This window comes from Pseudophryne corroboree, chromosome 7, assembly GCF_028390025.1.
Source record: "Pseudophryne corroboree isolate aPseCor3 chromosome 7, aPseCor3.hap2, whole genome shotgun sequence".
Classification (NCBI taxonomy): Eukaryota; Metazoa; Chordata; class Amphibia; order Anura; family Myobatrachidae; genus Pseudophryne; species Pseudophryne corroboree.
Genome location: NC_086450.1, coordinates 194,502,485 through 194,515,075, shown reverse-complemented (window position 1 = coordinate 194,515,075; position 12,591 = coordinate 194,502,485).

The following is a 12,591-nucleotide window of genomic DNA, read 5'->3' as shown; positions in this document are numbered from 1 at the left end:
GTCTGCTTTGAAGCAGGACATCCAATCTTATTGGGATCATAAAGAACAAACAGCGAGTCCGTCTTTCTGTGATGAGCTGTTCTTTTCACATACACCTTCAAAGCCCTCACAACAGTCAAAGACTTTGAAGTAGCAGAAGTGTTGGTGACAACCGGAACCACAATAGGTTGGTTGATGTGAAATGCGGACACCACTTTAGGAAGAAATTGCTGACAAGTTCTGAGTTCAGCTCTGTCCTCATGGAAAATGAAGTAGGGACTGTTGTGAGACAAAGCCCCCAGCTCCAACACAAGTCTTGCTGAAGCCAAGGCCAACAGTGTGATGGTCTTACACGTAAGATATTTTACGTCCACCTCCTGTAACAGTTAAAACCAGTCCGATTGGAGGAACTGTAGCATCACATTGAGATCCCAAGGTGCCGTGGGAGGCACAAAGGGAGGCTGGATGTGCTGAACACCTTTCAAAAACATCTGGACCTTAGGGAGAGAAGCCAAATGTTTCTGAAAGAAAATGGACAAGGCAGAAATCTGGACTTTTATGGAGCCCAGACGTAGGCCCACATCCCACATGCCTGACTGCAGAATAAGCAGGAAATGTCCCAGATGAAATTCTACCGCAGAATAATTTCTGCTCTCACACCAAGAGACGTATTTCTTCCAAATACAATGGTAATGCTTAGACGTTACCCCCTTTCTGGCTTGGATCATAGTCGGGATAACCTTGTTAGTGATCCCTCTCCTGGCTAGAATCAGCCGTTCAACTTCCATGCTGTCAAACGTAGCCACGGTAAGTCCTGATAGATGAACAGGCCCTTTTTCAGAAGATCCTTGCGAAGAGGTAGAGGCCACGGATCTTCGAGGAGCATCTCCAGAAGGTCCTTCTTGGCCAGTCCGGAGCAATGAGTATTGCTTGAACCTTTTCCTTTTTTATTCATTTTAGAATTCTTGGGATCAGAGGAAGTGGAGGAAACACGTACACCATCAGATGGACCCATGGAGTTGTCAGGGCGTCTATCACCACCGTGAAACCTTCCGTATTGAATGCACAGATGCACTGACACCTGGGTTGGCTTCAGGACATCCTGAACCATCGACTGGATTACCAATGCCTTTCCCAATGGAAGGACACCTTTTGTGGCTCCGTGTCCAGTACCATTCCCAGGAATGGGAGCCTCCGTGTTGATTCTAGGTGAGATTTCTGAAGGTTCAGAATCCACCCTTGATCCTGGAGGAGTTTGGTTGAGAGAGCAATGCTGTCCAGCAACCTTTCCCTGGACGGCGCTTTTATCAGGAGATCGTCCAGGTGCGGAATTATGTTCACTCCCTGCTTGCGGAGTAGAAACATCATCTCTGCCATCACCTTGGTGAAAACCCTTGGTGCCATGGAGAGACCAAATGGCAGGGCCTGGAACTGGTAGTGACAGTCCTGCAGTGAAATCCTGATATAAGCTTGATGAGTCGGCCAGATCGGAATATGAAGTGCGCATCCTTGATATCCAGCGACACTAGGAATTTCCCCTCCTCCAGACCTGAGATCACCGCTCTCAGAGACTCCATCTTGAATTTGAACACTTCGGTACTACGAACAAGTTGGAATATTACCCCTTGTTTAGTAGATGAGGTGGAACTGGAACTATGACCTGAGTCTGTACCAGTTTTTGGATGGCATGCTGTAACATTATACTTGCCTCCTGTGAAACTGGCAAGCCTCATTTGAAGAATCTATGACCCAGGGATCCTGGCATGAATTTGACCAGATCTGACTGAAGAATTGTAGTTGGGCTCCCACCTGACAGCCTTCCAGGCATTGCGGTCCACCGTCATGCTGAAGTCTTTGAGGAAACAGAGCCTGAGCTATGTTCCTGAGCACCTGCAGTGGTTGGTTTGCATGGTTTACCTCTTGCGCCGCTGGAGGACGTAGAAGCACCTCTGGATTTGCCCTTGAACTTGGGCGTCCGAAAGGACTGTAACTTAATAGCTGAATAAGTCTTCTTGGTAGGGGCGCTGCAGAAGGAAGATATGTAGACTTACCCGCAATAGCTCTGGAGATCCATTTGTCTAATTCATCTTCAAACAAGGCCCCCCCCTGCGTGCCGACACTGCCATAGCGGTGGTGCGTGGGTTAAGCACACTTATTTCCTTTATGGCTTCCACCATACAGTTCACAGAGTCCTGTATATACTGCAGGAGTAAGACAACATCCCCCCTAGATAAGAAATCTAACCCCTCAATTAGGTTACCTGACCAGTTAGCAATGGCTTTAGTGATCCATGCACATGCAAGAGTGGGTCTTTGGGTCACCCCAGCAGCTGTGTACAATGATTTGAGTGAAGTCTCAATTTTATGATCAGCCGTGTCTTTATGGGAGGCTGCACCAGGGACAGGCAATACAAATTTACGTGACAGCCTAGAGACTGATGCGTCCACTATCGGTGGATTTTCCCATTTTTCCTATCCTCCAGAGGAAAAGGAAAAGATGAGAGCAACCTTTTAGGGATCTGAAACTTCTTATCAGGATTAACCCATGGTTTTTCAAACAGAGTATTCATTCCCTGTGACAGAGGTGCACCCCCCCACCCCTCTCTGAGTCCACCTCCCCCTCCTCTGTGTCTGACCTGTCAGCATCAGACTGCAGGATATGGGCCAGAGATCGCTTTTGTGGACAAATGGGAGGGGATTGAGACGCTGTTTTGGGGACTGAGTCTCTGTTCATAAACTAATCCACAGTCTGTCTTAAGTATTGCGTCTCTTTCTCATTGCGGGACAATTTTGTAAAAAGAGTGGAGATCATTCCTTTTAGAGAATTAACCCACTTCGGTTCAGCCCCGCTATTCTGTGAACCATGAGTACTCAGTAATGAGCCCCCTGGTGAAGAGGAACACTCCGCTGTACAAGAAACACACTCTTTGCCTGACATAATGTAAATGTGACAGCACACCCACACAGGAAAAGGTTAAGCACAAATAACCCACAAAGAGCTCTTCAGGGAGACACAGAGTTGTTTGGAGCCAGCCCCCACCGAGCCCTTACCACTAATGCCAAGCTTAGCCGGGTCGCAGACTAAGTACCCTGATAGGGGACTTAGTATACTAATAGTTGCTCCCCCCTGCTATGACCCCCTGGCACCGCTGAGGTAATTTGGAGTCACACCAAAGGAGCTGCGCGTCCCTGTCAGTCAGCATCTATGTCCACTGCAGAGGGAAAATGGCGCTGGTGAGCTGCTGGATCCTCTCATAGTGAAGCCCCGCCCCTTCAATGGCCGGCGACCCGCTAACCGGCACACCGGCTCAGTACTCACCGCTCTTCATTCCTCTGGCTCTGTTAGGGGTGGCGGCATGCTGCGGGAATGTACGCTCGCTGTGGTGGAGCTTGCGAATAGTTCCCTCAGGAGCTCAGTGTCCTGTCAGTGGGGAACGGGACCATTAACCCTTCAAGAGGTTGGGCCGTTTCCCCCCCTAAGTCCCACAAAGCAGGCAAGCTGGTGCCAACCAGCCCTGCCTGAAAATAACAAACATAGGCCCTCATTCCGAGTTGATCGGTCGCAAGGCGAATTTAGCAGAGTTACACACGCTAAGCCTACGCCTACTGGGAGTGTATCTTAGCATCCTAAAATTGCGACCGATGTATTCGCATTATTGCGATCACAAACTACTTAGCAGTTTTAGAGTAGCTCCACACTTACTCTGCCTGTGCGATCAGTTCAGTGCTTGTCGTTCCTGGATTGACGTCAGAAACACACCCAGCGTTCGCTCAGACACTCCCCCGTTTCTCCGGCCACTCCTGCGTTTTTTCCGGAAACGGTAGCGTTTTCATCCACACGCCCCTAAAACGCCGTGTTTCCGCCCAGTAACACCCATTTCCTGTCAATCACACTACGATCGCCGGAGCGAAGAAAAAGCCGTGAGTAAAAATACTATCTTCATAGCAAAGTTACTTGGCGCAGTCGCAGTGCGACTATTGCGCATGCGCACTAAGCGAAATTTCACTGCGATGCGATGAAAAATAACGAGCGATCAACTCGGAATGAGGGCCATAGAAAATAGATGCAAAAAACTCTTCAGGAGCTTCCTTCAACGTGACCGGTTCCTCTGGGCACATTTTCTAAACTGAGTCTGGTAGGAGGGGCATAGAGGGAGAGAGTGATCATTATAATTAGGTCTGTGGGCCTATTATTGGTATATGCGCTGTAAGTGGGTAATATTTCCACAATTCACAATAAGGTGCAGTGTGTGGACTGGCAGATCCCTCTATGTCTCTCTGACAGACTTTAGTGTGGGTCTGTCCCCAATAGCTCCCCTGTGTGATAGGTGTGTGTGTGTGTGTGTGTGTGTGTGTGTGTGTGTGTGTGTGTGTGTGTGTGTGTGTGTGTGTGTACAAGTGTGTAACATGTCAGACATTGGGGAGGGTTCTTCCCAGGAAGAACCCATTTTAGATACACAAGAGAGTAATGTGGTGGCCCTTCCCTCTCAGAAGGAACCGGAGTGGGTGAGAATGTTGCAAAAGAATATGTCAATGCTTGCAAAGAAATTCTCTGAGTCTGAACAACAGACTAAATATTGGAGGCAGTCTGTGGAGGATGCACTGTTTACTGACCCCTCCATATCATCCACTCGGGTCCCATCCAGTTCCCAGAAAAAGTCTCTGGCCCAGATAATGCAAGGGGACACAGACACAGATTCCGACTCTGATGTCGACACTGGGGATTTGAGAGGGGTAGACCCCAAATTAGCCAAAAGCATACAATGTATGATAGTTGCTATAAAGGAAGTGTTGGAGTTTCCTGAAACAACACTGGTCCCTGAGGAAAAGGATTATTTTAAATTAAATAAAAAGCAGGTTGTGACTTTTCCTCCTTCAAAGGATTTGAATGCGTTCTTTGAAGAATCCTGGGCTAACCCAGAGAAGAAATTTACCCTTCCCAGAAGGATACGTGTAGCGTACCCTTTTCCTGAGGAAGACAGGCACAAATGGGAGACACCCTCAATGATAGACACCTTAGTTTCTCGGCTGTCTAAGAAAATAGTTTTGCCTGCCCCTGGTTCAGCCTCTTTAAAAGATCCAGCTGACCGTAAATTAGAAACAACCCTAAAATCCATATATATACGGTTAACGGAACGGTGCTCAGGCCCACCATTGCTTGTGCGTGGGTAGGTAACGCTGTGGAAAAATGGTCTGACAACTTGCTTGTCAACATAGTCACAGTTGACAGGGATAAAATAGTCCTAACTCTCGGCCATATCAAAGATGCTGCAGGATACTTAGTTGAAGCTATGAAGGATATTGGGTTGTCGAGTTCAACGATTTCAGCCCGCAGGGCGCTGTGGATCTGCCAATGGAATGCTGATGCGGAATCAAAAAAGAATATTGAGGAGCTTCCTTAAAATGGAGAAGCCCTCTTTGGAGACAAGCTGGATGCCATGATTTCAACAACTACATCAGGCAAGTCAGCATTTCTGCCTTCCGCAGCTGCTCCACCTAGGAAAGGATTTAATTATCATACGATGCAATCTTTTCGGACCAACAAGTCCAAAAAGGCAAGGGTTACCCCCTTCTTTGCAGGAAGAGGTCGAGGAAGAGGTAAAAAAATCTACAACACCATCAGGCTCGCAGGAGCAGAAGTCAACAGCTACTTCTGCTAAAACCGGAGGAGCTGCGCGTCCCTGTCAGTCAGTGTCTATATCCACTGCAGAGGGAAAATGGCACTGGTGAGCTGCTGGATCCTCTCATAGTGAAGCCCCGCCCCTTCAATGGCACGCGGACTTCCCGCTTTTTTTTATACTGGCTGAGGTAATTTTTGTGCTTAAAATGGAGCAGAACCATTTTAAGGCTGTGTTTGCCAGTTTGGGTACTGTGTACAGTGTACTGAGACGCAGTTGTGTACTGTGTCTGGAGACGCATTCCGTCCCGTTTAGAAGCCGTGCGTCTCCGTACCCTCATGCCGCCATAATGGCCGGCGCCCCTCTGACCGGGACACCGGCTCAGTACTCACCACTCTTCATTCTTCTGGCTCTGTTAGGGGTGGCGGCATGCTGCTGGAATGTACGCTCGCTGTGGTGGGGCTTGCGAATAGTTCCCTCAGGAGCTCAGCATCCTGTCAGTGGGGAACGGGACCATTAACCCTTCAAGAGGTTGGGCCGTTTCCCCCCCTAAGTCCCACGAAGCAGGCAAGCTGGTGCCAACCAGCCCTGCCTGAAAATAACAAACAGCCTAGAGCAGTGCCGTAACTAGGCATTTTAGCGCTGTGTGCAAGAAACGACAGTGGCGCCCCCCCCCCCTGTAAGACAGGGGCAGTGCGCGCTGCAGGCGCGTGAAAAATTTATAGGGGCGTGGCTTCATGGGGAAGGGGCGTGGCCACAAAATAATAGCAATTCATACTACGGTGCACAGTAGTCTACATTATTCAAATTACGCTGCACAGTAGCGCCACTACACCAGGTAGAGCCCCTTTTATACATTACAGCAGACAGCGTCCCCCTTTTTACACATTACAGCAGACAGTCCCCCTTTTTACACATTGCGGCAGCCAGGCCCCCTTTTTACACATTGCGGCAGCCAGTCCCCCTTTTTACACATTGCGGCAGCCAGGACCCCTTTTTACACATTGCGGCAGCCAGGCCCCCTCTTTACACATTGCGGCAGCCAGGCCCCCTCTTTACACATTGCAGCAGCCAGGACCCCTTTTTACACATTGCGGCAGCCAGGACCCCTTTTTACACATTGCGGCAGCCAGGACCCCTTTTACACATTGCGGCAGCCAGGACCCCTTTTTACACATTGCGGCAGCCAGGACCCCTTTTTACACATTGCGGCAGCCAGGACCCCTTTTTACACATTGCGGCAGACGGTTTTCCCCTGAGAGAGAGAGAGAGAGAGAGGGATATACTTACCTTCTCCCCGCTGACAGGCTACTCGTGCTGGCATCTTCCTCTCGGTGCAGGCAGTGAGGTGAGATGGAGGAGGAGGGAGGGGGAGCCGCAGCAGCGCTATTTCATTGGTAGTAAGCGCCGCTGCAGCATCCCCCTCTCCTTCCGTATTGGCTGCCTGGCGCTGCTGTGGATGCTGGGATGAAGGAACCGCATCCCAGCATCCATAGCAGCACGGGGCAGCCAATACAGAAGGAGAGGGGGATGTTGCAGCGGCGCTTACTACCAATGAAATAGCGCTGCTGCGGCTCCCTGCTCCCCCTCCCTCCTCCTCCTTGTCCGCTGCCCGGCGCTGGTCTCTTCTCCCTCCAGCACGGCGCACACAGCAGAGGCGGCATGTAATGAGTCAATTTGACTCATTACATGCCGCTGGCCGTGTGCCCTCAGGGCAACAGCGCTGTGTGCCAAGCCCACTTGGCACACACGTAGTTACGGCCCTGGCCTAGAGACTGATGCGTCCACTATCGGTGGATTTTCCCATTTTTCCTATCCTCCAGAGGAAAAGGAAAAGATGAGAGCAACCTTTTGGGGATCTGAAACTTCTTATCAGTATTAACCCATGGTTCTTCAAACAGAGTATTCAATTCCTTTGACACAGCAAAAGTAACTGAGGACTTCTTCTTTACATTAAAATAAGATTCCTCACACTCCTCTGACACCTTATCAGGAATATGCAGAACATCTCTGATAGCCTCTATAAGAGCCTCTATTCCCTGTGACAGAGGTGCACCCCCCCCCCCCTCTCTGAGTCCACCTCCCCCTCCTCTGTGTCTGACCTGTCAGCGTCAGACTGCAGGATATGGGCCAGAGATCGCTTTTGCGGACAAATGGGAGGGGATTGAGACGCTGTTTTGGGGACTGAGTCTCTGTTCATAAACTCATCCACAGTCTGTCTTAAGTATTGCGTCTCTTTCTTATTGCGGGACAATTTTGTAAAAAGAGTGGAGATCATTCCTTTTAGAGAATTAACCCACTTCGGTTCAGCCCCGCTATTCTGTGAACCATGAGTACTCAGTAATGAGCCCCCTGGTGAAGAGGAACACTCCGCTGTACAAGAAACACACTCTTTGCCTGACATAATGTAAATGTGACAGCACACCCACACAGGAAAAGGTTAAGCACAAATAACCCACAAAGAGCTCTTCAGGGAGACACAGAGTTGTTTGGAGCCAGCCCCCACCGAGCCCTTACCACTAATGCCAAGCTTAGCCGGGTCGCAGACTAAGTACCCTGATAGGGGACTTAGTATACTAATAGTTGCTCCCCCCTGCTATGACCCCCTGGCACCGCTGAGGTAATTTGGAGTCACACCGAAGGAGCTGCGCGTCCCTGTCAGTCAGCATCTATGTCCACTGCAGAGGGAAAATGGCGCTGGTGAGCTGCTGGATCCTCTCATAGTGAAGCCCCGCCCCTTCAATGGCCGGCGACCCGCTAACCGGCACACCGGCTCAGTACTCACCGCTCTTCATTCTTCTGGCTCTGTTAGGGGTGGCGGCATGCTGCGGGAATGTACGCTCGCTGTGGTGGAGCTTGCGAATAGTTCCCTCAGGAGCTCAGTGTCCTGTCAGTGGGGAACGGGACCATTAACGCTTCAAGAGGTTGGGCCGTTTCCCCCCCTAAGTCCCACGAAGCAGGCAAGCTGGTGCCAACCAGCCCTGCCTGAAAATAACAAACTTAGAAAATAGATGCAAAAAACTCTTCAGGAGCTTCCTTCAACGTGACTGGTTCCTCTGGGCACATTTTCTAAACTGAGTCTGGTAGGAGGGGCATAGAGGGAGAGAGTGATCATTATAATTAGGTCTGTGGGCCTATTATTGGTATATGCGCTGTAAGTGGGTAATATTTCCACAATTCACAATAAGGTGCAGTGTGTGGACTGGCAGATCCCCCTATGTCTCTCTGACAGACTTTAGTGTGGGTCTGTCCCCAATAGCTCCCCTGTATGATAGGTGTGTGTGTGTGTGTGTGTGTGTGTGTGTGTGTGTGTGTGTGTGTGTGTGTGTGTGTGTGTACAAGTGTGTAACATGTCAGACATTGGGGAGGGTTCTTCCCAGGAAGAACCCATTTTAGATACACAAGAGAGTAATGTGGTGGCCCTTCCCTCTCAGAAGGAACCGGAGTGGGTGAGAATGTTGCAAAAGAATATGTCAATGCTTGCAAAGAAATTCTCTGAGTCTGAACAACAGACTAAATATTGGAGGCAGTCTGTGGAGGATGCACTGTTTAATAGTGATGAGCGGGTTCGGTTTCTCGGAAACCGAACCCCCCCGAACTTCACCCTTTTTACACGGGTCCGAGCCATACTCGGATTCTCCTGTATGGCTCGGGTAACCCGAGCGCGCCCGAACGTCATCATCCCGCTGTCGGATTCTCGCGAGATTCGGATTCTATATAAGCAGCCGCGCGTCGCCGCCATTTTCACTCGTGCATTGGAAATGTTAGGGAGAGGACGTGGCTGGCGTCCTCTCCGTTATTGTTGAACTTGATTGTGCTGTGCACTATTGCTTAATTGTGGGGAGGGCTGGGGAGCAGCTGTATAATATAGGAGGAGTACAGTGCAGAGTTTTGCTGATCAGTGACCACCAGTTATCCGTTCTCTGCCTGAAAAAAACGCTCCATATCTGTGCTCAGTGTGCTGCATATATCTGTGCTCACACTGCTTAATTGTGGGGACTGGGGAGCAGCTGTATTATATAGCAGGAGTACAGTGCAGAGTTTTGCTGACAGTGACCACCAGTATACGTTGTCTGCCTGAAAAACACTCCATATCTGTGCTCAGTGTGCTGCTTTATTGTGGGGACTGGGGACCACCAGTATAATATTATATAGGAGGAGTACAGTGCAGAGTTTTGCTGACCAGTGACCACCAGTATATAATATATAGCATTACGGTACAGTAGGCCACTGCTGTACCTACCTCTGTGTCGTCATTAAGTATACTATCCATCTACATTCTATACCTGTGGTGCATTTTAGTTTTGCAGTTTGCTGACACAGTGACCACCAGTATACTATATATAGCAGTACGGAAGGCCACTGCTGTACCTACCTCTGTGTCGTCATTAAGTATACTATCCATCTACATTCTATACCTGTGGCGCATTTTAGTTTTGCAGTTTGCTGACACAGTGACCACCAGTATACTATATATAATAGCAGTACGGTACGGAAGGCCACCGCTGTACCTACCTCTGTGTCGTCATTAAGTATACTATCCATCTACATTCTATACCTGTGGTGCATTTTAGTTTTGCAGTTTGCTGACACAGTGACCACCAGTATACTATATATAGCAGTACGGTACGGAAGGCCACCTCTGTACCTACCTCTGTGTCGTCATTAAGTATACTATCCATCTACATTCTATACCTGTGGTGCATTTTAGTTTTGCAGTTTGCTGACACAGTGACCACCAGTATACTATATATAGCAGTACGGAAGGCCACTGCTGTACCTACCTCTGTGTCATCATTAAGTATACTATCCATCTACATTCTATACCTGTGGTGCATTTTAGTTTTTCAGTTTGCTGACACAGTGACCACCAGTATACTATATATAATAGCAGTACGGTACGGAAGGCCACTGCTGTACCTACCTCTGTGTCGTCATTAAGTATACTATCCATCTACATTCTATACCTGTGGTGCATTTTAGTTTTGCAGTTTGCTGACACAGTGACCACCAGTATACTATATATAGCAGTACGGAAGGCCACTGCTGTACCTACCTCTGTGTCGTCATTAAGTATACTATCCATCTACATTCTATACCTGTGGTGCATTTTAGTTTTGCAGTTTGCTGACACAGTGACCACCAGTATACTATATATAATAGCAGTACGGTACGGAAGGCCACTGCTGTACCTACCTCTGTGTCGTCATTAAGTATACTATCCATCTACATTCTATACCTGTGGTGCATTTTAGTTTTGCAGTTTGCTGACACAGTGACCACCAGTATACTATATATAGCAGTACGGAAGGCCACTGCTGTACCTACCTCTGTGTCGTCATTAAGTATACTTTCCATCTACATTCTATACCTGTGGTGCATTTTAGTTTTGCAGTTTGCTGACACAGTGACCACCAGTATACTATATATAATAGCAGTACGGTACGAAAGGCCAATGCTGTACCTACCTCTGTGTCATGACGTCATTAAGTATACTATCCATCTACATTCTATACCTGTGGTGCATTTTAGTTTTGCAGTTTGCTGACACAGTGACCACCAGTATACTCTAACAGTACGGAAGGCCACTGCTGTACCTACCTCTGTGTCGTCATTAAGTATACTATCCATCTACATTCTATACCTGTGGTGCATTTTAGTTTTGCAGTTTGCTGACACAGTGACCACCAGTATACTATATATAGCAGTACGGAAGGCCACTGCTGTACCTACCTCTGTGTCGTCATTAAGTATACTATCCATCTACATTCTATACCTGTGGTGCATTTTAGTTTTGCAGTTTGCTGACACAGTGACCACCAGTATACTATATATAATAGCAGTACGGTACGGAAGGCCACTGCTGTACCTACCTCTGTGTCGTCATTAAGTATACTATCCATCTACATTCTATACCTGTGGTGCATTTTAGTTTTGCAGTTTGCTGACACAGTGACCACCAGTATACTATATATAGCAGTACGGAAAGGCCACTGCTGTACCTACCTCTGTGTCGTCATTAAGTATACTATCCATCTACATTCTATACCTGTGGTGCATTTTAGTTTTGCAGTTTGCTGACACAGTGACCACCAGTATACTATATATAATAGCAGTACGGTACGGAAGGCCACTGCTGTACCTACCTCTGTGTCGTCATTAAGTATACTATCCATCTACATTCTATACCTGTGGTGCATTTTAGTTTTGCAGTTTGCTGACACAGTGACCACCAGTATACTATATATAATAGCAGTACGGTACGGAAGGCCACTGCTGTACCTACCTCTGTGTCGTCATTAAGTATACTATCCATCTACATTCTATACCTGTGGTGCATTTTAGTTTTGCAGTTTGCTGACACAGTGACCACCAGTATACTATATATAGCAGTACGGAAGGCCACTGCTGTACCTACCTCTGTGTCGTCATTAAGTATACTTTCCATCTACATTCTATACCTGTGGTGCATTTTAGTTTTGCAGTTTGCTGACACAGTGACCACCAGTATACTATATATAATAGCAGTACGGTACGAAAGGCCAATGCTGTACCTACCTCTGTGTCGTCATTAAGTATACTATCCATCTACATTCTATACCTGTGGTGCATTTTAGTTTTGCAGTTTGCTGACACAGTGACCACCAGTATACTCTATATAACAGTACGGAAGGCCACTGCTGTACCTACCTCTGTGTCGTCATTAAGTATACTATCCATCTACATTCTATACCTGTGGTGCATTTTAGTTTTGCAGTTTGCTGACACAGTGACCACCAGTATACTATATATAGCAGTACGGAAGGCCACTGCTGTACCTACCTCTGTGTCGTCATTAAGTATACTATCCATCTACATTCTATACCTGTGGTGCATTTTAGTTTTGCAGTTTGCTGACACAGTGACCACCAGTATACTATATATAATAGCAGTACGGTACGGAAGGCCACTGCTGTACCTACCTCTGTGTCGTCATTAAGTATACTATCCATCTA